This window comes from Phyllostomus discolor, chromosome 7 (genome assembly GCF_004126475.2).
Source record: "Phyllostomus discolor isolate MPI-MPIP mPhyDis1 chromosome 7, mPhyDis1.pri.v3, whole genome shotgun sequence".
NCBI lineage: Eukaryota > Metazoa > Chordata > Mammalia > Chiroptera > Phyllostomidae > Phyllostomus > Phyllostomus discolor.
Genome location: NC_040909.2, coordinates 109,251,670 through 109,277,333, shown reverse-complemented (window position 1 = coordinate 109,277,333; position 25,664 = coordinate 109,251,670).

The following is a 25,664-nucleotide window of genomic DNA, read 5'->3' as shown; positions in this document are numbered from 1 at the left end:
GTGTGACAGAGAACACTGTGGTGTCTCCCTTGAGGATATCATACTATATGGCAAATGCCTGAAGTGCTTTCTTAGTATTTTCTTCAAAAGAGAAATGTTCAACTGGTATCAAAATAATAAAAATTAGGGTTTCTGGTCAAGATGACAACATAGGTAAATACAGTACTTGAATTCTCCCAAACCACATCAAAATTACAACTAAAATACAGAACAACCGTCATTCAGAACCACCTGAAATCTAGCTGAACAGAAGTTCTACAACTAAGAATACAACTAAGGATATAAAGAAGAACCCACACTGAGACTAGCAGGAGGAGCAGAGATGTGGAATGAGCTGGTCCCACACCCACATGTGGCAGATAAAATTTGGGAGGGGTATCTTGGCTGTGGAGGTCCTCCCTGAGGAGTGAGGGGTCCCAGGCCCACAGCAGACTTCCCAGCCCGGAGTTCCAGTGCCAGAAAAAAAAGCACTCATAACTTCTGTTTGTAAAAACCAGCAGGGATTGCGGCTGAGGGACACAAAGGGCTTCTGGAGTCCCAGGCATTCTTCTTAAAGGGTCTCAGCACAGACTTAGTTGCACCCACTTGCTCTGAGTTTCAGCACTGGGGCAGCAGCTTAAAAGACACCAGGAACACAAAGGGGGGAACTGAAATGTCTGGCATTAGAGTGAGAGTTGGAGGGGCAGCTTTTTCCATGACAGAAGTACTGGCAAAGTCTATTGTTCCTTTGCTAAGCCCTCCTCTCACAGAGCTGGCAGGAGGGCACCATATCTGGATTTCCATTAAGCTGGGTAGCACTGTTCTTCCCACCCTGGTAATTCCCTGAGACTCTGCCCCACTTGATTTGTGGGCCCACCCAAGCTGTTTCCAGTGTGTTTTCTATACAAATGGTCTTAGCTCATGCTTCGGACTTTCTTAATATCTCTCAAACAAGCAGCATCTGGCCTCAGCCTGCAGGTGTCCCATACCTCTTGCTAAGTAGCCCCAGGCCCAAAGCTAGAGGCAACTGGCTTTGGTTCACAGCTTGGTCTCTCCTGGGTACCTCCAAGCCCAGCACAATTAGCAGCCACCTGAAGATCACTTTGTAACTCTTGGCAAGTGGTCCAGGTAGAACACAAGTGGTGGCTGACTTTGACCTTGGCCTGCATCTCCTGGAGGCCCCAGAGACAGCATACCCAGTGGAGAGTTCAGATGACACTGAAGCACCACCCAACCACCTCCACAAGTGACACACTCAAGGGGCAGACTCAGCAAGCACCAGAGACCCACTGAAGTAAGTTCTTCTCTGTGGGATGGGCCCCTGTGCAGCTGATCTTCTATGGTGGTTGGTGGCCAGAGCCCTTTCTTGCAGTCCATCGCCTGGAGGTAAATCCATCCCATTGACCTGCTGACAGCAATTAAGGTTCAGCTACAACAGGATGGTGTACACAGATGACATGGAGGAGCACAACTGGAGTGCCCAGCTTGAATGATCTGGGAGGCTGTGCCAATGGACATGTACTACACAAGGCTATGATACCAAGCCCAGGAGACATAGTAGCTCTACCTAATACATAAAAAGAAACATAGGGAGGCTGCCAAAGTGAGGAAACAAAGAGACATGTCCCAAATAAAAGAACAGGACAAAACTCCAGAAAAAGAACTAAACAAAATGAAGACAAGCAATCTACTAGATGCAGAGTTCAAAACACTGGTTATAAGGATGTTCAGTGAATTTAGGGGAAGAGTAGATGAATTTAGTGAGAACTTCAACAAAGAGATAAGAAACATAAAAAAGAACCAGTCAGAAATAAAAAATATATTAACTAAAATGAAGACTACATTACAGGGAATCAACAGGGATGTAGATGAAATAGAGGATCAAATCAGAGATTTAAAAGATAAGGGAGCAGAAAATACCTAATCAGAGCAGCAAAAAGAAGAAAGAATTTTAAAAATTGGGATAGTATAATGAGTCTCTGGGAAAACTGCAAGCATACCAACATATGTATCATGGGGGTGCAAGAAGGAGAAGAGAGAGAGCCACAAAGTGAAACCTATATGAAAAAATAATGACAGAGAACTTCCCTGGCCTGGTGAAGGAACTACACACATAAGTCCAGGAAGCACAGAGAGTCCTAAACAAGTTGAACCCAAGTAGGCCCACACCAAGACACATCATAATTAAAATGTGAAAGGTTAAATACAAAGAGAAAATCTTAAAAGCAGAAAGAGAAAATTATCTGGTTATCTCTAAGGGAGTTCCCATAACACTGTCAGCTGATTTCTCAACAGAAACTTTGCAGGCCAGAAGGGATTGGCAAGAAATATTCAAAGTGATGAAAGGCAAATACCTTCAGCCAGCATTACTCTACCCAGCAAAGCTCTCATTTAGAATCAAAGAACAGATAAAGAGCTACCCAGACAAGAAGAAGCTAAAGTTAATCACCACAAAATCAATATTACATAAAATGTTGAAGGTCTTTATTAAGGAGAAAAAAGTTAAAAAAGACAAATAATAAAATGGCAATAAACACATATCTATCAATATCTGAGTCTAAAAAAACAAAACAAAATAAACAAGCAGAAAAGAAAAAGATCCATAGATACTAAGAATATTCTGACGGTTGCCAGATGGGAGGGGTGAGGGGGATGAGTGAAAGGTGAAGGGAATAAGAAGGCAGTTACAGAACAGCCACGGAATGTAAAGTACAGCACAGACAATATAGTCGATGATATTTTAATAACCATGTGTGGTGTCAGATGGGCACTAGGTTTATTACGGAATGTCTAATCACTGGGGTGCTCACCTGAAACTAATACAATATTGTATGTCAACTGTAATGAAAGAATAAAACATTATTTTTTAAATGGAAGATAAATATTTTTTAAAGTAATAAAAATTAACAACACTGAGTTATTATTTTTTGATTTGTCAAATTGGCAAATAGTAAGGAATGACCTCGTCCTTGCCTTCACTTTGCAAGTTCACGGCTTGACTGGTCTAATACTCAGGTCTACTCAGAGCCCTCTCTCTGTTTATACAGCCTCATGTTTTAACTTATTATTGTTAAAACGTATTAATTTAACTTATTGTTTAACTTATTAATTTTATTATATTAAAATTATTCAATAAATTTACTGCTTTTCTGTTATAAAAACAATATGTACCTAGCATAAAAATATATACCAGAAGATGCAAACCTGTAGTCTCAATACCAATTTTTTGTAAGCAGCATTTATTCTTATTTTAAATAAAGTTAGGGTGACATTAAATATGGTATCCTATACCCTGCTTTTATCTTCACCTAACATCTTACCAAGCAGAGCCTCCTGTGTATACCTGCACAGTCATTTTATTTAAGCAGGACAGTACTCATTTCAACAAATTTTGTCCCAAATACAGCTTTAATGCCTTGTCATATCAAATTCACACCACCGATGGCTGTCCCACTGCCGGGTTCAATTCCTCGCTCTGTCAGAAGTTTGGTGCTGTCTCTGTCTCAGATCCCTGCCATAGGGAATTTCAGGGAGTGAGAGAATCAACGTTTATGTGGATTTTTTCACTTCCAGCTTTTAAACTCCTTAAAGGGCCTCCTGGGATCCAAGCGTGTTTCTTGGAGAGCCTCCCATGCGGCCGTGCCACACCCTGGCGTCTTTCCAGCCACTTCCCTGCACTGAGAGGAGACAGACATCTGGGTCTCGTGTCACCATCCTTATAGAAGCTTAACTTCTTCTCTGCAGTAATACCACCTGCCACCACTTCCAGTTTTGTTTTCTAAAGCCTCCTCAGTATTTCCTGGAACAACCAAGAAAAACACATGCCCATTTTCTAGTCTCTCAAACTGCTTCTTGTGAAATAATGAAACAGAGAATTCCAGCTCCCCAGCGTCTTAGAAACAATATAAACATTTTGAAACCTCTTGCAGACCTGTGCTTCAGAATTAAGAAAGAAATGAAACTATAAAACTTTACTGCACTTTCAAAGAGAATGCAGAAAAAGATAAAGCACCCTGAATTTACAAACAAAGGTCTTGAAGGATCTTCCAGGCCCAATCCAAGCACTCTCCTTCAGGGAAGACTTCCTGGGAGAGGTGATATCTGAGCCAAGGCATAAAGGATGAGTAGGAGTTAACCAGGGCAAGGTGGGGTCAAAAAGTTGGACCATCTTAAGAGTATGATATGATTAAAGGCATAGAAGCAAGAAGTAGGGAAGTGAATTTATTTTGTGTTTTGCTGTTGAAGAATAACGTGGCATCAGGCTTTCAATCGGAAGACCTTAATGTTTCTCAAAACCTAAACTACTGGTATGTCATGAGCTACGCTTGCTTATAGGAACTGGAAAAGCATTCCCTACTGAAAAATGAAGGGGGGTGAGTACAGAGACCAAGGTCCAAGTGCAAATGGTGATGGGGCACTATGTGCAAAAGGGGCCATGTGCAGAAAAATAAGTACACATGGTAAAGATTTTAATCCCTCCATGTCACAGCCTACAAATACAAAAGGCCCCTGCCCAGTCAGGAGGGAGGTGCCCTCAGAGAATATCTCACACTTCCGTACTTCTTGCTCAAAGAACACAGTTTCCGCTCTGCTTTACCCAACTCACTCTGCTGGCACTAGGCGGGGGAACCTTACTCTAGGTGCTTGACCCAGAAGGGCTGGTAACAGAAGTACAACTTGCGGGGGTGGGGAGCAGAGGAAGTGTGACAAGAAATGAAACTGGAAAATCAGGAAGAAAGCAAATCTCTGAGACTAATAGATTAGCTGGATGACAGCTAAGGAGGGGAGGGATTAAGAGGTGAAGGGATTGAGCAAAAAAAGTAAAAAGGACTCGTGAACATGGACAGCAATGTGATGATTGCAGAGTGGGCAGGGGATAAAAGGGGACTAAATGCTAATGGAAAAAAAAATACAATAAAAAAAATAAAAAGAAAACCTCAAACCAGCCCAGGCTGAAAGCAATATGTCATATTCTGGTGGGCTTCATTGATCTACTGTTTCTGCTTGCCATAATTTTTTACAATATTAAAACCCTTATCTATAAACTGAGATACTAAAAAATGATTTAGCAATTTGGATTCCTAAAATTTCTTCTCCCCAATAAGAATGCACCTCCAAATATCATATATCTTTTCTTGATACAGACTTTTATGTATGTTTCGATCATATGCAAGTTTCACCCTAACAGGAGGAAATAATCTTATATTAGAATAATGGTATATGTATATAGATCTATACAAATGTGTGTGTGTGTGTGTGTGCACATAAGGTGGTGCAATGGATATTCGTTAACCATTGAACTTCATTTCCTAAAGGCTTTTTCATGTCTCTGTGGCTTGGTACATGCTGTCCCCCCTGCCTGATGAATTCTCACATATTTGAAGCCCATCACCCCCTCTTTGAAGACATCCACAATGACTCTGGCAGTGTTAATTATTCCACCTGTGTTTCCAGGGCATTTTCTATCACTTTCTAGCACTTAAGTTAGTAGCTCTCAAATGTGGCTGTACATTAAAATCACTGGGGTCACTCTGCAAAAATGTCATTGCCTGAGCTCACTCCCTAGAGATTCTAATGTTACTGATCTGAGGTGGGGACCAGGAATCAGTATTTTTTAGAAGCTCTTCAGATGGTTCAAATGTGAATAAATATTGAGAATCACTATTTATCTAATACCAATTTAGCTTTATCTCACATGTTTATTTTTAAAGATTTTATTTATTTTTAGAGAGGGGAAGGGAAGGTGAGAGGGAGACATCAATGTGTGGTTGCCTCTCACGTTCCCCCTACTGGGGACCTGGCCTGCAACCCAGACATGTGCCCTGACTGGGTATTGAACTGGCAACCCTTTGGTTCACAGGTTGGCACTCAATCCACTGAGATACACCAGCCACAGCTATCTCACACTTTCTGAAATATTGTAGTTTCATTTTCATTCAGTTCAAAATATGTTTTAATTTATTGAAAATAAATTAAATAAATTCATTCAGTTCAAAATATTTTTCAATATTTATATTTTTAAAAGAGAGAAAGACAGACATCATTTTGTTGTTCCACTTATTTATATATTCATTGGTTGATTCTTGCATGTGCCCTGACCGGGGATTGAACTCACAACTCTGACATATGGGGACGATGCTCTAACCAATGGAGCTACCCAGCCAGGGAAGTTCAAAATATTTTTAAATTTCTCTTGAGACTTGCTCTGTAATCCATGGATTACTTAGAAATATATTCTATAATTTCCAAGTATTTAGATATTTTCAGTTACATTGATGCTATTGATCTCTAGTTTAATTCTATTATGGCCAGAAAACTTACATGTATGATTTACTTTAAATTTGGTCAGCTTTGCATTAGAATCTGGAGTATGATCTGTTTTGGTAACTGTTCAATGTGTACTGGAAAACCATTTGCAGTCTTCTATAGTTGGGTGAAATATTATATAAATGTCGGCTTGATAAAGTTGGTTGATGGTGTTGTTCAATCTACTACATTCTTGTGGATTTTCTGTCTGTGTGTTTTATCAATTACTAAGGGAATAATATTAAATTCCCTAGCTATAATTTGGATTTTTCCATTTCTTTCTTTCAGCACTATCAGTTTTCGCTTTATGTGTTTTGAAACTGTTGTTAGTTGCATACACATTTAGACTTGTTCATCTGTTTGGTAAGTTGACTCTTTTATCATTATGTAATTTTCATCTTTATCCCTAGTAACTTTCATTCCTCTGAAATTTACTTTGTCTAATATTAAAGTAGCCATTATACCTATCTTTGCACTAATATTTGCATAACATAACTTCCCCATCCTTTTAGGTTTAACCTACCTATGTTACCAGACATGGACCAAGCCTGGAGCTGGTTTGCTTCAGGCCTGCCTGTAGTATGTGGGTTCTTGACTTTATGCACGAAAGATTTTGCAACACAAGTCCAGGTGATTTTGAGAGTATGTCTATTACTGGGGACAGTGAAACAAAAGAAAGGCTTAGGATAGAAGAAGCAACAGGTGAGAGCCTAGGCAGTGCTCTGCTTTGGCTCCCTAGAAACATTATAGGAAAGAAGTGAGCAAAGGTGAAAAAGGAGGCCTTGGAGACAGGTCAGGGGGTTAGTGCAGGACACGCTGCAGCTGCCCACTGCTCCCCTGGTTGCAAGTTCTGTGGGGACCCCGAGAGTTTAGGAGGAAGTAAAAAGTTCATGCCCGAGAAGGGCCATGGCTATGCTCTAGAGCGAGCCCTCGCCAGGTCTTTGTCTTGAGCATTTTTATTTTCTTCTGTGGGTGAGAATCTTAGGGGAGGGTGTCAGTAGAATATTCATCAGCTTTCCAGGTGCATTTTTAGTAAGGCGATGCATCAAAATGAGCATGTAGGTAAGTTTAGACTTCTTCTTTGGTCTGCTTTACAGTTTTATTGTAATCTTGGGTCTGTCTGGCTCTAATTGGGTCTTTGTCATTTGTTCCTCTGACTTCATCTGTCCTTGGGTTTAGCTGGCACAATAATTGAGTCTCTGTTCTCTATCTCCTCAATGAGGGTAATGTAAGCTATGTACTTAGGGAGGAGAGGTATAAACTATTTGCCCTTAAGTGTCCTTGGTTAGGGAAAATAAGGTTTTGCCATTCACTAACTGGCTGTAAGTTGTTCAAATTGTTTTCACCTTGTTTAATTATCTCAGTTTCCCCATTCCCCTTGCCCAGCAATTTTCCTAGCTTCTTACTATCCTGCTTCACCTACACCAGTGTTTTCTGTAGACAACATTTAGTTGGGTCTTGCTTTATTATGTTCTGTGACATTTTTTAATTCTAATGCATGTATTTAGACTACATAAGTTTTATGTAATTATTGATATATTTGGATTAGGTATGCCACTTTACTGTTTCCTGTTTGTTCTCTATGTTGCATGTTCCTGATCTGTCCCTTCTCTTGCTGTCTTTTAGGTTATTTGACTATTTTTAGTATTCTATTTTCATTTATCTATTGAGTTTTTAATTATACTTTGCTTAGTTCTGTTAGTGGTTGCACTTAAGATCCCAAAATAAGACTACTCAATCTACTTAAAATAAATATTTTAGCACTTGAAGGGAAGTTCAGAAACCTCACCACCACATGACTTTTCACTTGTCCTCCTTATGTTGTAGTTGTCATACGTGTAATAGCTATAGGCTTTGTAAAACCAACTAGAGAGTGTTATGTTTGCTTCCAATTGTTATATATATTTTTTAATTCACAGTTTGTTTACCCAGATGTTTACTATTTCTCTTGCTATTCCCTCCTTCATGAAGTTTCAAGTTTCCCTCTGATACCATTTCCTTTTTATCTGAAGAACTGCCTTTAGCAATTCTTTTAGAGCAGGTCGGCTAGCAACAAATTCTCTCTTTTTTTCTCTCTCATGAGAATGTCTTTATTTTTGCATTCATTCCTGGAATATATTTGTACATATCTAGAATTCTAGGTTTGCTATTCTTTCCTTCCAGCACTTTAAAGTGCCGTGTGGCTTCCTTCTGGCCTTCATGATTTCTGATGAGAAGTTTATGGCCATTACATTTCCATTCTTCTATCCTTAAAGTGCTGTCCTTCTATGACCTCTTTCTAGATTTTTTTTTTCAGTGCTCCATAGCTTGAGTATGATATATGTAAGCATGAATTTCTTTTGAGTTTATTTTGTTTGGGGCTCCTTGAATCTGTAAGTTTATGTCTTTAATCAAATTTGGGAAATTTTTTAGGCATCATTTATTCAAATCTATACATATGTGCTCTTTGTCCTGCCTTTCTGGGACTATGAGGACATAAATGCCAGGCTTTTTGGTATTTTCCCACAGATCCCTAAGATTTTCTGTTCATTTTATGTTTTAGCTTTTTTCGTCTTTGTTGTTTGATTGGCTAAATTTTTGTTTTCAAGAAACATCTTAATAAAACTCCAATATATAAATGAATATGTTTGAGTGGCAGGATTGGCCTCTAGGACCTTATGACTTTGAGTAATGGAGTATTAAAACCACTGCCCTGTATCTAGAAGGTTGTCAGATGGGAGGGGTTGTGGGAGAATGGGTGAAGAGGTGAGGGGATGAAGAAGGACAAATAAGCAGTCACAGAATAGGCGTGGAATGTAAAGTCCAGTCAGCATAGGAAATGAGGAGCCAAAGGATATACATACAACCCATGGACATAAACAATGGTGGGGGGGGTTGACTGAGGGAGTGGGGAGTGCTGGGTGGAAGGGGGAAAAGGGGGGAAAATGGGGGCAACTGTAATAGCACAATCAGTAAAATAAAATTTAAAAAACAACACCACTACCCTGTATCACAATCAGGCCTTGAAGGGCTGAGAAATGCCACTGAGAACATGGTTTCTTCTCACCAGAAGTGAGGCCCATCTGTCACGCATTTATTATTTCAACAAATTCTGTCACAGTTCAATCACAGTTTCTCCTTCTGCACAATGAACTTGAACCCACTTTTTTTCAGTTATTTTTATTCTAAAATAGAAAAGAGAGCTTGGAATTCTGCATCTTGATGAACTACCACCCTTAGCCGTCTTTAAAATTTGTGAGATTCTCACCTAGGTTTACTAAAGAACAGAGACAAGATTAATCTTGGGCAGTGTTCATTGTAATCCTAAAGCTTCATTTGCAGCATTTTTTGGGGGGAGGGGTCCTTGGCAAGGATCCCCAGCCAGTCAGTGATGTGGTGGTTCATGTCTTGTCTCCAATAACTCATTAACAAGTCACGTTTCAATTTTTTAGTGTGATCTTGGTGACTTTCTGCCACATTGCTATATGAGCAGCATCTCAACACAAATTAAGAAAAACATTTAAATTACTATTTTGTTTAAGTTTCAGGTTTGGAGTTTAATCTCTTTTATTCATTACCAGATGAGAAAGACTAAGTGGCACTGCCCAGCTCCTGCTGTCACTGCTCCCCACCCCACTCCTTGACACATGACAAAGGTAACCTTGTGTAAGACTAAACAGCCTGCACCTTAGGATCCACCCCAATGCTGGTCTGTGTTACTGCTATGACTCTCTGTGGAAGCCAGAGAAGCTAGAATAGTAGCTACTGCAACATCAGACAGGAAGACAACAGCCTTGCAGAGTGTTCACCACTTCCCACGACTGTGCAAGGTCAAATCATTCATTGACAAAATCTATTCGATTAATATCAGAATTCAAAAATTTTACCTTCCGTATTCTTATCTTTTGTATTTTCTATTTCTGCTCAGTATTACATTCTATGTAATTTCATCGTATGAGTCTTCCAACTCTCAAGTTCCTCCTTCAGGGACAACTGCATTGTGTCTACTTTAGTCTTTTAAAGCATTTACTATTGGATCCTCCCCCAAATAATAATGACTAGTATTCTCTCTAGCAACAACAAAGCATAGAGAAATCTCTACCACACATTTATTTATTTCAAAACAAAAAATAAGTTGACAACCTTACTAGCAGTCTGAGGACATAGTATTAAACTATGTAACCATGTAATAGTTTCTCTTTTTATGAAACTAGTCAACACTGTGTGTGAAATACATATTTGCATATATTGCAGGTGTCAGGATAAATTAACACAACATTAAGAAGCAATTAAAAAATACTGTCAAGAAACTTAACCTAGTAGTTTAAGCCTGTGAAACATATGCAATGCAGAAAATGCTCTGAAAATAACATTACAGTTAAAAATTATATATGCAGCATGAATTATTACTATGAACATAAACTAGAACAAAATGTAAACAGTATTTGGTTTTTGGTGGTGGAACTATGGATAATATATTTTTCAGCTTTTCTTTTAAATACATTTTCTTTTATGACACTTTCTTAATTGAGATAAAATTCATGTAACATAGAATTAACTATTTTTCAGTTGTATTTTTATTGTTTATGCTATTACAGTTCCTACTTTTTCTTCCTTTCCCCACCTCTACCCAGCCCCACCCCATACTGTTGTCCAAGTCCATGGCCTGTGCATGAATGTCCCCTGGTTAATCTCTTCACCAGCTGTCATCCGCTTTCCCCTCCTCTGCTCCTTTCTGGCAGGGTCGGTCTGTTTTTACATATCTAAGCTTCTGTTACTATTTAGTTCATTGGTTTATTGTGTTCATTAGAGTCTACATATTAGTGAAATCATGTGGTATTTTTCTTTCACTGACTGGCCTAATTCCCTTAGCACAACTTTCTTCAGGTCCATCCATGCTGTTGCAAAATCTAAGAGGTTCTTCTTTTTTATTGCTGCATAGGATTCCATTGTGTAAATGTACCACAGTTTTTATCCACTCATCTACTGAGGGGCCCTTAGGCTGTTTCCGGATCTTGGCTATTGTAAATAGCACTGCTATAAACATAGGGGTGCATATATTTTCCTGTGTTGGTGGTTTGGGATCCTTGGGGTATTTTTAAAGTGAACAGTTCAGTGGCATTAAATACATTCACAATGTTGTACAACTGTCACCTTCCTGGAGTTCCAAAACATATTGTTACCCAAAAGGAAACCTCATACCCATTAAGCAGCCTTTCCACCATGCCTCCTCCTCTATCCCTGGCTACGATGAGTCTATTTTCTGTTTTTGTGTGTTTACTCTTCTAGATATTTCATATAAATAAAATCATACCAAATGTGACCTTTTCTGCCTGGGCGTTTAGTTAGTATAATGCTTCCAAAGTTCATCTTAGTCATGGCGCATATCAATACTTTACTCCTTTTTATGGATGAATGATATTCCATTGTGTGGATATCACATCCAGTTTATCCATTTTTTCCCTGAGGGTCATTTGGGTTGTTCCCACCACTTACCTATAGTAAATACTGCTGCAGTGACATTCCTGTACAAGTTCTTATTTGAATACCTGTTTTCGATTCTTTTGGGACTATACTCAGCAGTGTTTTTGGAGAGAACTAGAGCTAGTTGCTCAGCAGAGGCATAATTATTAATTTTTCTCTCTGACGTTGTGTGAAGCATCTTGGATATAATGGAATACAGAAATGGGGAGCCCAGGGTAGGTTTTCCCATCACTGCGGTCCTGAGTGGAAGTCACAGTAAGCCTGTGAGCCCTGCTGGGCTACCACAGTGGTCCCAGGTGCTCTAGTCCAGCGCTGCTCAAAACACAGGCTGGGTGTCAGATGCCGGTGTGTGAACCATGTGGTTGGGACCAGTCAAGGGACTGGCATTGTGAGTAGTGCTGCCGGACAGTGGCCATATGCTAAGCACTGATAAGAATCTGGGGGAGGTTTTGTGATGAAGCTAATGGAGGTCCAAGAATCTCTGAATGGAGGTTAGGGTAAGAGTGGGCTTTTGGGCCTTTAGGGACCTGACAATGGGCTTCTAGTAACCATGGATGGCAGCCTCGGGCCACTTCTGCAGGTAGGGAAGGATGAGAAGCGTTCGCACTGCCCTCTGTCCTGGAAGGCTTCTCCCCGTGCCCTTCATGACTCAGGGTCAGCTTACTGGATTGATGGTTACCCTGGCAACAGATGCTGTGCAGCTCTCATCAGTCGTTCTGCTCTGGGTGTGACAACTTGGTCAGAACACTGGCTTAGCAATATTGTCCTGAAATGGTCGTGGCTCTCTTCTGGGGTTTGCTTCCCATATTGTCACAGAGCTGATCCCAAAGTTACGCATATGGCTCGAGTGCACCTCTACTTCTGTTTCTTGCAAGAGGAATAAAATCATTTTTAAAAGATTGTAAATGCCTGGCTGGCTTAGCTCAGTGGATTGAGCGCGGGCTGGGAACCAAAGTGTCCCAGGTTCGATTCCCAGCCAGGGTACATTCCTGGGTTGCAGGCCATGACCCCCAGCAACTGCACATTGATGTCTCTCTCTCTCTCTCTCTCCCCGTCCCTTCCCTCTCTAAAATAAATAAATAAATAAATAAAAATCTTTAAAAAAAAAGATTGTAAATGGAGAAAACGTCTCCCTTAATGAAATGGATAGAAATTCATTTACATATTATTTTTTGAATGTCACATGTTGAACTCCACTGGAGCCCCTGGAAGGATATTACACAGATATTGTCACCAGACAAAAGAAATCATTTAAAAAATGCACCTGAGAAACAGTTGTTCCTCTTAATGGGATGTGGAGATGAATTCCTGTTAGGCGTCAGACATCAGCCAAGTGCTCAAACACCATTGAAACAGAAAATGTTGCAGGTTTTTAATCAAAGTGCTGTCTGGGTCAGAGTGATATTCTAGGTTGGTTCAGCTTAACACAAATGTTTCAGCCCAAGTTGTGTGGTCTTTAATATCCTTGCTTAGCTACAGAGTGCCTTAAGTAGAGGAAAGCAAAGCAAGCAGCTGGTGTCAATCTGTTTGGCTGTTAAGTTTGCAATGCAAAGGCCTAGTTTTGAACACTTCTGACTAATCTTTCAGCATCATGCTGGAGTCTGGATTTCAGGTAGGCAACAGGTGCTTACCAATAGCTAATGCTGAGATTTCTGCACCAAAGAAAAGCCAACCTGACCTTGAAGTTGGGTCCTGTTCTTGGGTAAGCAACAGACTCAAAATTTTAGCAGTAGGGTTTTCAGGTTAACAACTCCTGCCACCCACCCTCCCCCAACCAAGCCAACAGCATGGATGGAACTAGAGAGCATTATGCTAAGCGAAATAAGCCAGCCAGTGAAAGACAAATACCATATGATCTCACCTATAAGTGGAACCAAATGAACAAAACAACAACAACAACAAAAATGAGTAAAATAGAACCAGAAACACGGAAATAAGGAACAAATTGACAGTGACCAGAGAAGAGGGAGGAGGGGGACAAAAGGGGAAAGAAGGGGAAAGGTCTAGAGGACCCATGGATGTGGACAACAGGGTGGCGACTGACTGTAGGAGCAGGGTGGGTGGGTGGGGCAGAGGAGAGCAATGGGAAAAAAATAGGACAATTGTGACCGAACAACAATAAAATACAATTAAATTAAATTGAAAAAAAAAAGAAAAGAATTCTAAGGCTACTTTGGGGCTCAGTAACAAACAATGCCATGTGCCTACCTCGGACCTGGAAGGAATTTCTACACCTGCACTTTCTGTCTGACCTCTGGGTAAGCTAGTCCCTTGTCCCAACACCCCATTCCCCACCGCACCCCAACCCCTCACCTGAGCAGGACTGCTCGATTCCTCAACAGGGGGATGGAGTGGAATGGATTTGGATTTGAACCCACCTAGAGTCAAACCCAGCTCTGATACTTGCTAGCTGAATGACTCTGGCAAGAGAATTGTAATAACATAAGTAAAATACCCAGGACAGGACCTGGGCTTAGTAAGTGCTCGACAAAGGACACTCTTCTTTTACAACTCAACTTGAGCTTGTTTTCAGGAGCTATTTCTGGCTCCCCTAGCTCCCAGGGCCTCCCACATACCCCTTTGTTGAGTTTTTTTCCCCATTTTTACTATGACTGCCATTTTCCTCAGCATTCTCTCACTAGACTGAAACTTCTGTATTAGTTATTTAAGATGTGCTGCTTGCTGATTGTTAAGCGCCTCCTAAACTACCAGTCCTTAGCCATGTCTTACAAGTTAAGCTATCCCAGCCCAGGCAGTGAAAGGCTCAGCTCAGAAGGCTCCTTAGGCAGTGCCACGGGCACGGAAAGCCCTCGCAGCACCCGCTCTTCCCCAACGGAAGCCAGCCAGCAGCACAGAATGTGGAGAGAGGCTTCGTCATTTCCAGACCATCAAACTACAAAAGAGCTCTTCCGCACTGCCATATGGCCAGTGGAACCAAGCGCATCCAGCGACGAGCACTGTGGGGACACACGGAGCTGCCGGGCTGCTCGCCGAGTCCCCGGGCTGATCAGACTTTGGACGCTGCTGGAATCAGAATCCCTGTGGGGAGAGAGGGTGAGGCGTCAACCCAGCAACGCTTCAGCAGTGAGAATCCTCAATTCATCTCTCAGCCCTCCTATACTCCACCTCAGGGGCTTCCACGTGGTGCTGGGTGACGTGGTAAAGAAAGCCTGAAACGTTCTCTATGCCAGACTTGAATGTGGGGAATTGAGCAGGAAATTTGTGAAACTATTGTCTGTAGGGGAGAGGGTCTTTCAGTATAAAATACAAATTATTCCATGTGAGGTGACTGATTCAGCTCCAAGAGGCTGGCTCAGGTGGTGGTGTCCTACCTGAAGAATTTAAAAACACAGGCAAATAGGACCTCACTCAGGAAACCGCAGGGAGCCCTGAGAAATGGATGGCATTCACGGGTTCAGTCCAGGAGCGGTGACAGGACAAAGCTGGGACCTTGGGGAGCTGAGGGTGGAGGCGGTGGGAAGGCAGGTGACCGAGGAGAAGGAGCTCCCATAGAATACTGAGCCAGCAGTCACTGCAAGTACCTCAAAGGGAAATAAATGTTTCTGCAAGCCTCTGGGAGCCACAGGTGTTTCTGATAAGCCACGAGTTAAGATTGGGCTCTTGGGGTAAACTAAGATCCTCCTCAGCAGCTTTGAGGGGCACAGTGGCAGCATTCCATGAGCAACATCTAGTTTAAAATCAAAACAAAACAAAACATAAAGCAAAGCTCCTGCTATCTTATCAGCCTGAAAAACCTCTCCGGCTCTCTTACCCCTCCATAACAGTAAGTTTTACTGTAAGTCAAGTGCTGCTCAGAGCTTTGCAGGTTTTTAACTCATTGAATTCTGAAAGCATTATCATTTGACCACTTTACAACCGAGGGGAGTAAGGCAAGTGGGGATGGGATGACTTCACCAAGGTCACTTGAGCCCTCAGGATGATCTGGGAATGTGAGCATAGGAGTCTCGGTCTAGGGCTCACCCCCATCAGGGACTGCACTGCCTGCCTCTCCTAGCCTTCGGGACCACCCCCCAGGAGCATCGGTAGGTCCTGGTCCACCTCCCTGCCCCACTGCTGTCCTCTCTGTCATCCCACGGCTGTGCCTGAGGCACTCTGAGGCAGCTCTGCTATCACTTGGGGTACCTGTGACTCATTTCCAAATTAGACTATGAGATATTTAGGAGCATGAACCTCATCTCAGAATTATTTTTGAATTCCTGGTGTCCAGGTTAACAGACACAAAGCTAGTACTGGTAAATGTTTGATGGAATGAGTAAATGAATAAACTTAGGGGTATGGGAGAAAACTGTGGCCTGCCTGGGCCTAGTAATAATAGCCATTAATATTTACTGACCACTTGTTATGTTCTAGGCAGTGTGCTGAACACTTTTCACACATTATACATACCTCTGAGGTAGGTTCTGCTACCTCATTGTACATTGGAGGAGAGTAAGTTTCAGACAGATTGAGTTAGTGGAGTTCACACAGCTAGTAATCTGCAGAGCTAGGGTCTCAAATCAGATCTGTTTGATGCCAAAGCCATTGATAGTAACCTTCACAATATTTTGCTGCTGTTCAAATCCCTGACCTGCTTGTCTAACCTTGCACGCTTGTTATGGAAACATACAGAGGCTTTTCCAGCTGAATTTTCCCACCACCTTTGCCGTGGATCCCCTTAAAACTGTGCTGCATATTGTCTTCTTGAAAAAGCTCCCTTTTCCTTCTTTTCATTGCATAATCATCACATGGTCACTACCACTGGCTAATTCGCATTGAGTCCTTGCTATAGTATATAGTTCTGGGTATTTTTAATATTTCAGTGCATTTAATCCTGCCAACAACTGCATGAGGAAGGTACTCCCAGTGAACTCATTTTCCAGCTGAGGAAACTGAGGCCCAGAGAGGCAAGTGAAAACTTGCCCAAGCTTCCACATTAGCTGAAGATAGGTTGTTATTCAGTCCCAAGCAGCCTGGTGCCAGAGCCTCCATTCTCAATCATCGCCAACCTGACTCACTGGCAGGGCTGTGTGCTCAGAGTCTGCTGGCTCTTTAACTAGCATGGGGTCTTCAAAGGCCAAGGCTAAGGGCTAGATCTCTGATAGCATTAGTCTGAACCTTAGTCTTGGCCAGATGTCCTGTAAACATTTCACAAATCTAGGCCCTTGGTTACCAAGGAGACCAGGTGGATGAGTGCCAGCCTGCCAGTACCAGGGGGAAAACTGAGCTGTTGATAAAAGGTCAGAACGAGCTTCTCGATACCATTTAAATACCCATTCAGGGAGAACATGTTAGCCACTGATACATCTGATAAGAGGTTCATATCCAAAATTTATAAAGAACTTAGGAAACTCAACACCAAAAAACCAAACAACTCAATTTAAAAAATGCTCAAAGGACCTGAAGACACTTTGAATGACTAGACACTTCCTCGAAGAGGACATACAGATGGCCAATCAATAGGCATATGAAAAGATGCTCAGCATCAGTATTCATCAGAGAGAGGCAAATTAAAATCACAATGAGATACCACCTCACACCTGTCAGAATGGCTATCATCAATAAATCAACAAACAACCATTGGGAGGATGTGGAGAAAGGGGAGCCCTTGTGTACTGTTGGTGGGAATGAAGATTTGTGCAGCCACTGTGGAAAGCAGTATGGAGTTTCCTCAAAAAAATTGTAAATCGATCTGCCCCATGACCCAGAGATTACACTTCTATGAATTTATCCAAAGAAACTCAAAACAGTAATCTGAAAGAATATATGCACCCCTATGTTCGTTGCAGCATTATTTACAATAGCCAAGATCTGGAAGCAGCCAAGTGCCCCCTGGTAGGTAAGTGAATAAAAAAGCTCTGTACATTTACACAGTGGGATACTACTCAGCCATAAAAAAAAGAAGGAAATCTTATCCTTCTCAACAGCATCAATGGACCTGGAGAGCATTATACTAAGTGAAAGAAGCCAGTCAGGAAAAGACAAATACCCTATGATTTCACTCATATGTGGAATCCAATGAACAAAATGAACTAACAAGGAAAACAGTGACAGACTCATAGATGGCGAGCAGGCTGACCATTGTCCTGGGGCCTGGGGTGGGGAAGGATCGAGCAAAAAAGGAAAAGGCAAAAAGCTCATGGACACGGATAGCAGTGTGGTTATCGCTGGGGGAAGGAGGTGGAGGCTACACGGTGGACAAATGGTGGTGGACCGAGACTTTACTCGGGGCGGTGAACACACACTACAGCACACAGATGAGACGATGTGTTTTAGAATCACGCACCCGAAACCTGTATCATTTTGTTAACTAGTGTCACCCCAATAAATTCAATAAAAAAGAAAACAAAAAGAATTCTTGTTCAGCGTAGTTGAGTATAGGTAAAACCCTGTCTTAAAAATTTTCGTATGGCAGTCCTTTTTATACAGCACTATTATGCAGAGTTTTGAAAATAAAATCTTGCTATCTAAGTAAAAAAATAAAATTCAAAACTATGTTAGTCAATGAACCTGGCTTACTCGTTTCTCTGAGTGCTAAGCCTGTCCCCACTGGCTCTATAGGCACAGAATGTTGGTTTTCCCATCCATGATTTGTTGATAGGGTCAAATTCCACACTGGCAGTTTCATCAGAAAGGTAAATACTGCATGTTTAGATATTTGATGTTTCAGACTGAGAACATTTTACAGTGAAAGCTTCGGAGGTTTGAGGCAGAGCCTAGAGTCGTAACACACGAAAGAGGCCAGGGGCTTTGGGGATCCAAGTCCGGCACCTCATTTTATGGGTAAGGGAGACCCGACCGGCAGCCTGCATCCACACAGCTAGTGAAGGGCCGGACCAGGCTGTGACCTCCCATCTGCCACTCACAGGCCCAACTGAGACTGTGAAATCATGTTTACCCAAAACTCTTCGGGCATTTACCACAGCTTCATGAGAGAAGTTCAGGGATTGAAAATGGCTATTTCATAGTTGGAGAAGGAAGAAGGACATCCTATCAGGGCCTTACCATGTCTGTAGTCAAAAGAAAGTGAAAAATTGACTGACTTTCTGACCAATCTGATCAATCAAAGTAGTCAATAGGAAGTTATTTCTTCAAATAGCCAGGCCCTATATTCGAATTCGCTACTCAATGTCTCTTAATTCCATGTAACTACTTTGTGTATTTCACAGATGCTATAGGTGGAATCATACTGGAGCTTTTTTATCCTTCACTACTAGAAAAATGGTTACAATATTTAATAGATCTTTATACAATTTGCCTTTTGCAAATGTATGTGTGCAAAACAAGTCTGTCACTTTAAAAATAAATTTGTAGTGTGGGGTTCCATTTGGGACCACGACAAGTTCTGAAACTAGATAACCATGACGGTTACACATCATGGATGCACTTTGTGCCACTGACCCGCACACTCTCAAACAGCGAAAGTGGTAAACTACACTATGCATATTTTTTTCCATAATAAAAAATAAATGTGTAAAGAAACCTAATTTCTGGGAGTAAGAAAAAATAGTTCAGTTGCAAATAATATATTTCACTGATTTATTCAATAAATATATATGAGGAGTACCTGCATGTGTTAAAAATGTTTGAAAGTACTTGCTACCTCTGAGATGTTATGAAGATGTAAGCTGTGTGTTTGTGTATAACTGTGTATGTGTTAGCTGGACATCATCCATTCACTCTTCACCCCCTCCATCTTGCTTTAAGTTTGGGGAACCTCCCTGAAATGACTACAGCCACTGACTCCTTTGTCATTTGGCTTTTGGTTTTGTTTGGCCAGTGAGTGTTTCCAGGAGAAGAGAGGGAGGGAGGGAGGAACATGAGGCTGGAATATTTATTCCTTCCGCTCCCTTTCTGCCAGGTCATGGTAAGGTGATTGCATCCCTCTGCCAAAGGCCAAAGTCCCTCATGGTCCACCCTTTCTTGCAGCTACCTTCCCAGAGTTTCTGGAAGAGCCCTCTCCCCTTTCTCTTTCTGGTGGAAGGTGGTAACAGGCCTCAGCTGTTGCTAGTCCCGGAGTCCGTCACAGTCCTGGCTAATTTCCTTTAGCCCTACCTACACAGCTGTAAATAATCCTTTTATTAAAAAATCTTCAATTACCCTGATTGATGCTAGTGCAATGCCTGCAGGAACCCTCACCAACAGAGGATGTGGATGTGTGTTTGTGTGCGTGTACGACCTTGTGTAGCAAATAGTAGTCATTTTCTCTGTCTCAACTCATACTATCTAAGGCAATTAGAAGTGTAAAAACTAAACTTTACCTTGCCTGAGAAATCTATAACTATTTAGAAAGAAAGAACTGAGTTTTAAAAACTTCCCACTTAAGGTTGTTTCTAGGTTTCTGGGAGTTTTTTTGTAATTTTTTTAGAATTATGCTCACTATTGAAGGGTAACCATTCTCCAAAAGGGTTCACATTGTCTAAAAACTCCCATTATTTTAGAAAAAAAATGGACTTTCAATTAACAAAGTTGTGAACGCTCCAATATCTTTCATTATAAAACAAAGAGGCACCATTTCAACTAGGGAATACTGATTGCTTAAAACTGTATGTTTTCTAATAAACCTACATTAGTTTAATGAAATTTTCCTGTGATTAGTATACTTTACTGTAATTGCATTCAGATCCCAAATTATGGGTATTACATGCATGAAATATGGCACTGGGTTAAGACAATTAGTTTACTCACTTTCCTGGTGTGAAATGACACAAGGCACTACAGAGCAGGACTGCACATTGGCACCTGATGTGAAGAGGCTGGCCCTCCTTATTGGTCCTTGCAGTATGGGTCCTTACTCCATCGTCTTTTCCTCCCACAGTACATGGCATTTTACAAAGCAACACCTCATATAGTGGGGCCTTTCTGCGATTAATATCCTCAAACTGTACAGTGCAGGTCTTCCTCGTCACTCTCCTGGGCCATTGCCACATGCTTCCTCATATGCTCATGCATGCTGTTCGGTGCACGAGGGTGCCTGGGCCAACGTGGGGCTTCAGTCCAGCCTGTGCTCTGCTCAGCAAGCCTGTTTAGGTGGCTTCTCTGAAGAACAGGTGTCTTTTCTAATCTGCTTAAAACTTGCAACAACAGTCCAACAGATCTCCTGATTGGTCTTTCTTCCTGTGGTCTGCCCTCCTTCTTATTCCTTTGCTTAATAGAATAGATTTCTAAAACACATGTTTGAAAACATTGATGAAAGAAAGAAGACACAAATAAATGGAAAGCTGTTCTGTGTAATATTGTTAAAATGTCTATACTACCCAAAGTGATCTACAGATTCAGTGCAATTGCTGTCAAAATTCCAGAGGCATTTTTCACAGAGATAGAAAAAAATTATAAAATGTATAGGGAATCATAGAAGACCCCAAATAGCTAAAGCAATTTTGAGAAAGAACAACAAAATTTGGAGACATTGTACTTTCTGATGTCAAATGATATTGGAAACCTATAGGAATCAAAACAATATGGTTACTGGCCTAAAACCAGATACTAGAAAACCAATGGAACAGAATAAAGAACCCTGATATAAACCCTTGTGTATGATCAAATGAACTTCAACAACGGTGCCAAGAACACACAATAGAAAAGGATATTCTCTTCAATAAATGGCTTGGGGAAAATTGGATATCTGTATGTAGAAACACAAAATTGAACCTTTACCTCACTCCATGTAAAAAAGTCACCTCAAAATGGATTAAAGACTTAAATGTAAGACCTGATACCATAAAACTCTAGAAGAAAACATAGAGAAAGTCTTCTTGACATTGGACTGCACAAAGATATTTTGGATATGACCCTAAAAGTTTGGGGTGGGGAGGGGAGCAAAACTAGACAAGTGGAATGACACCAAACTTAAAAACTTCTTCATCATAAGACAAACAAACAAACAATCAACAAAGTGACAAAACAACCTATGGAATAAGAGAATATATTTGCCAACCATACATCTGATAAAAGGTTAATATCCAAAATATATAAAGAGTCCAAAAAACTCAATGGCAAGATACTAAATAACTTAATTTAAAATGGACAGAGGAACTGAAGAAACATTTCTCAAAAGAAGACATATGAAGGGCCAACAGGTATGTGGAAAGGTGTTCAATATAACTAGTCACCAGGGAAACACAAACCCAAACTACAAGGATATATCACCTCACACCTGTCAGAATGACTATTATCAATAAATCAACAAGCAACAAATGCTAGAGAGGATGTGGAGAAACGAGAACACTTGTGCATTGTTGGTGGGAATGCAGACTGGTGCAGCCACTGTGGAAAACAGTATGGAGCTTCCTCAAAAATTGAAAAAGTAACTACCATATAATCCAGCCATCCCTCTTCTGGGTATTTATCCCCCCACAACAATGAAATTAACATCTTGAAGAGGTGTTTGTACCCCCATGTTTATTGCAGCATTATTTATAATAGTCAGCACATAGAAACAACCCAAGTGTCCCTTGATGGATGAATGAATAAAGAAAATGTGATATATATGTATATATGTATTTATATCAATAATATATAAATATATCACATCAATTTTTATATGTGTGAATATTATTCCATTATCCATTGTTCTGTATATAAATGTTCAGTTTTACCAGGATCTTTTATTCAAGAGCCTTAGAAAAGAAGTAAATCCTATCATTTGCAACAATATAGATGAGCTTAGAGGCCATTATGCTAAGTCAAATAAAAAAGGCACCGAAAGACAAGGCCTAGAGAATCTCTTCATGTGCTCTCTTGGTGATGGGCTTAGATTATTTGTGTTTATGCTTTTCATCTGTATATGCCACTTTTTATGACAAAAATATATTTAAAAAAAAATAAAGACATCAATCTGTTTAGGGGTTTCAGTTTAGCCTGCTTTCTAATTATAAAATATCTTCCTGAAGATCCAGGATACCTCACGGGGAATCCGTGGGTAGTCGACTGCTTAGAAACAGCTCCAGCTTGGGGAAGCCACGCTCTCTCCCATCAGCATTCAATGTACTCATTCCTTGATTTCCTATATCCATGATTTTCCTGTCTCCGATTTCAAACTCATCAGGAGCCCGTGAGTTGCAAAGGAAAGCAAAGACGTAATTAGAGCCTATTATAGCACTAGATGGTATTTGATCTGTGACACAAACATAAAAAGAGAAACAAGCTCAAGAGTGGCTCCATCGCTCGTTCCAACAAACACAAGACTGGTTTTAGAAGCGCTACATGAGCTCCTTCCAGGAAAATTCATGTTATCATCCTGAAGAGCTCTTCAGCTCTGCATAAGGTAAGAGAAAGGCTCTTAAAAACAAAATTAGAAAGTGATTCACACCAACTTTTTCTGCATAAGGAGTGTGGCTTTTCACATGCATTTTCACAGTGCTTTTAGAACAGATCCTGGTTCTCTGATGTCACTCTGCATTGCAGATTGTGTGACAAGGGGATTCAGGAGGCAGCCCAATGCACGGGCATGGGCATGAGGAGAGAGCTGGGTGTGTAGGAAGCACCAAAAGAACGTGGGAGTGGAGCCAGGCCCTGGGCGGCCACATTCATGAACTAACTGGAATAAATCAGCAACTAATCAGCTGGCTGGTAAGGGAAGCAAATGCTGAGAGTAAAGAGATGTACACCTGCTTGAAGGAGGGACCATCTGTAATCGGCACAGCAGATGTACGCAGAAGCCACACCTCCCTTGGGGAGTGCATGCTTCTAAGATATATTCTTCCAGTCTTTTTCCCTGTGAGTATGTGGGTGAGTACGTGTATTTCTCACAAAGTTGAGATCCTACACTTGATGCTATTTTGTGTCTTGCTCTTTTCACTTAATATTGTACTGTAAACATGAAACTGTCATTGCCCAAGTGAGTTAATAGCATGGGTGGAATTTGAACAATTTTTTTTTTAATTCCAAAGACCAAATGCAAGTTCTTTCCAACACACCAGGCTGTACTTCTGTGTTGAGTCAAGGGGTGCCCGCCCACCCCCCACCCACACCTCCCTCTCCGTCCACCTTCAACGATATATCTACATCCTAACTCTGGGAACCTATGAAAGTGAACTTATCTGAAAAAAAAGCATCTTTACACCTGTAATTCAGTACCTTGAGATGAAATTATTGTGGATTACCTAGGTGGGCCCTATATCCAATGACAAGTGCTCTTACAGACAGAAGGGAAGGAGACATAGACACAGGGAGAAGGTCATATGAGGATGGAGATGGAGATTGGGGTGATGCCACTATAACCCAAGGAGCACCTGGCGCCCCCATAAACTGGAAGAGGCAAGGAAAGATATACCCCTAGGACTGTGAGAGGGCGTGCAGTCCTGCTGCCATGTTGATTTTAAACTTCTGGCCTCCAGAAGAGAGAACAAATTTCTCTTGTTTTAAGCTGCCAAGGTGTGATAATTTGTGGCAGCTGCCATGGGAAAACTAATACAATTTTTTTTTATCCTCTCTCTTATTACTAGCATAGAGCTGGGCACACATTAGGTGTTTTCAAAAAGGGAATCACTGAAGAGATTCATATGTGGGTATGATGAAACAAAGCTTTAAATCATGTCCAACTAACTTGGATTGAACATATGACATTGTACTTGATGATGGGTTCCTGGTTTGAGCGTTGTCTAGGAAGACGACTAATATTTGTTGAGTGCCTCCTGTGTATTAGACACCAAGGCAAATTTCATTCATAAATCTTATCACAGCAGGAGTAGGTGTTGTAAATTATCATGGCAAGAGCAAGGATTTTTGAAGTCAAATGTGAACTCTGATTCTTAATAGCTGTATGAACGTCAGCAAATTACTTAAACTCCTTTAACCCAAATTTATTTATCTGAAAAATGGGGAAGTGATTCCCCTCTTCATGCCCTGTTTTTAGGATGAAAGGAGATAACATGTGAAATAGCTGAGCACGGTGCCATGCACACAGAAAATCTCAGCAAACATCAGTTATAATGGGCACAACGGTGGTGGGTGCGGCAGGGGTGGAGCAGCTGAAATGGGGAACTGGTGCCCTCACCTGAGAACAACAGGTGCTCAGAGCTCCTCTTCTAACAGTTCAGAGAGCTGCCTGCATTTGGGGCCAGCTGAGTGCCTGCAGGGTCACAGACACAAGCCCTGAGGGTTACCTGGGCTCTGCAGAAGGGGCTGTGGTTTAAGCTATCTTGCTACTATCTTCCCTTCGGAAGACACCCTTGTGGGGAGGATCCTTCAGCAGCAAGAGGCTGTTGTGGGGGATTACTTCTGGTAGAGGGCTGAATTGGGGAGGACAAACTGAAATCTAATCCCCACACAAGGGCCAAGCAGAAGGGAAACCTTCACAGGGCCCTCCAAAGAAGCAGCAAATATACTTCACAGGAGAGCCCATGTCTGGATGCCTGCCATACACTGGGAACAAACTGTGTATCAGTGTCAAGTAGAATTGCTGTGGTGACCAACAGTGAGGATTCCTTGCATATAACAAACAGTCTAGTAAGATTAAACCTGCTTCCCTTTTCTCTTTCCCCAACACTGAAGCAGTGCATGCTGGGAGGTGGGAGGTGCTGGCAGAATGAGAGGAAGCCAGACCCACCCACTCCCCAAGAAAGAGGAAGCCAGACCACCCTCCACACCCCTAGCAATAGCCTCAACCCTCGCTGCATATTAGAATCACCCGGGAACATTAAAAGAAATTCTTGATATGCCCAGATATTCTGATTTAACTGGTCTGAACAGAACCCAGGCATTACAATTTTTAATGATCAGACTGGATTGAGAACCACTCCTCTAAAGCCCATGCTTGGGACAAAGTCTAGGGTTACCAGTTTTAGCAAATGAAAATAAAAGTGTGTTATGAGACACACAAAAAATATTATCTAAAATTTAAATTATACTGGACATTTGTATTTAATCTGGCAGTTCTAAGGGGGAGAAACAGTATTTGAAATGGATAACAGATTGAA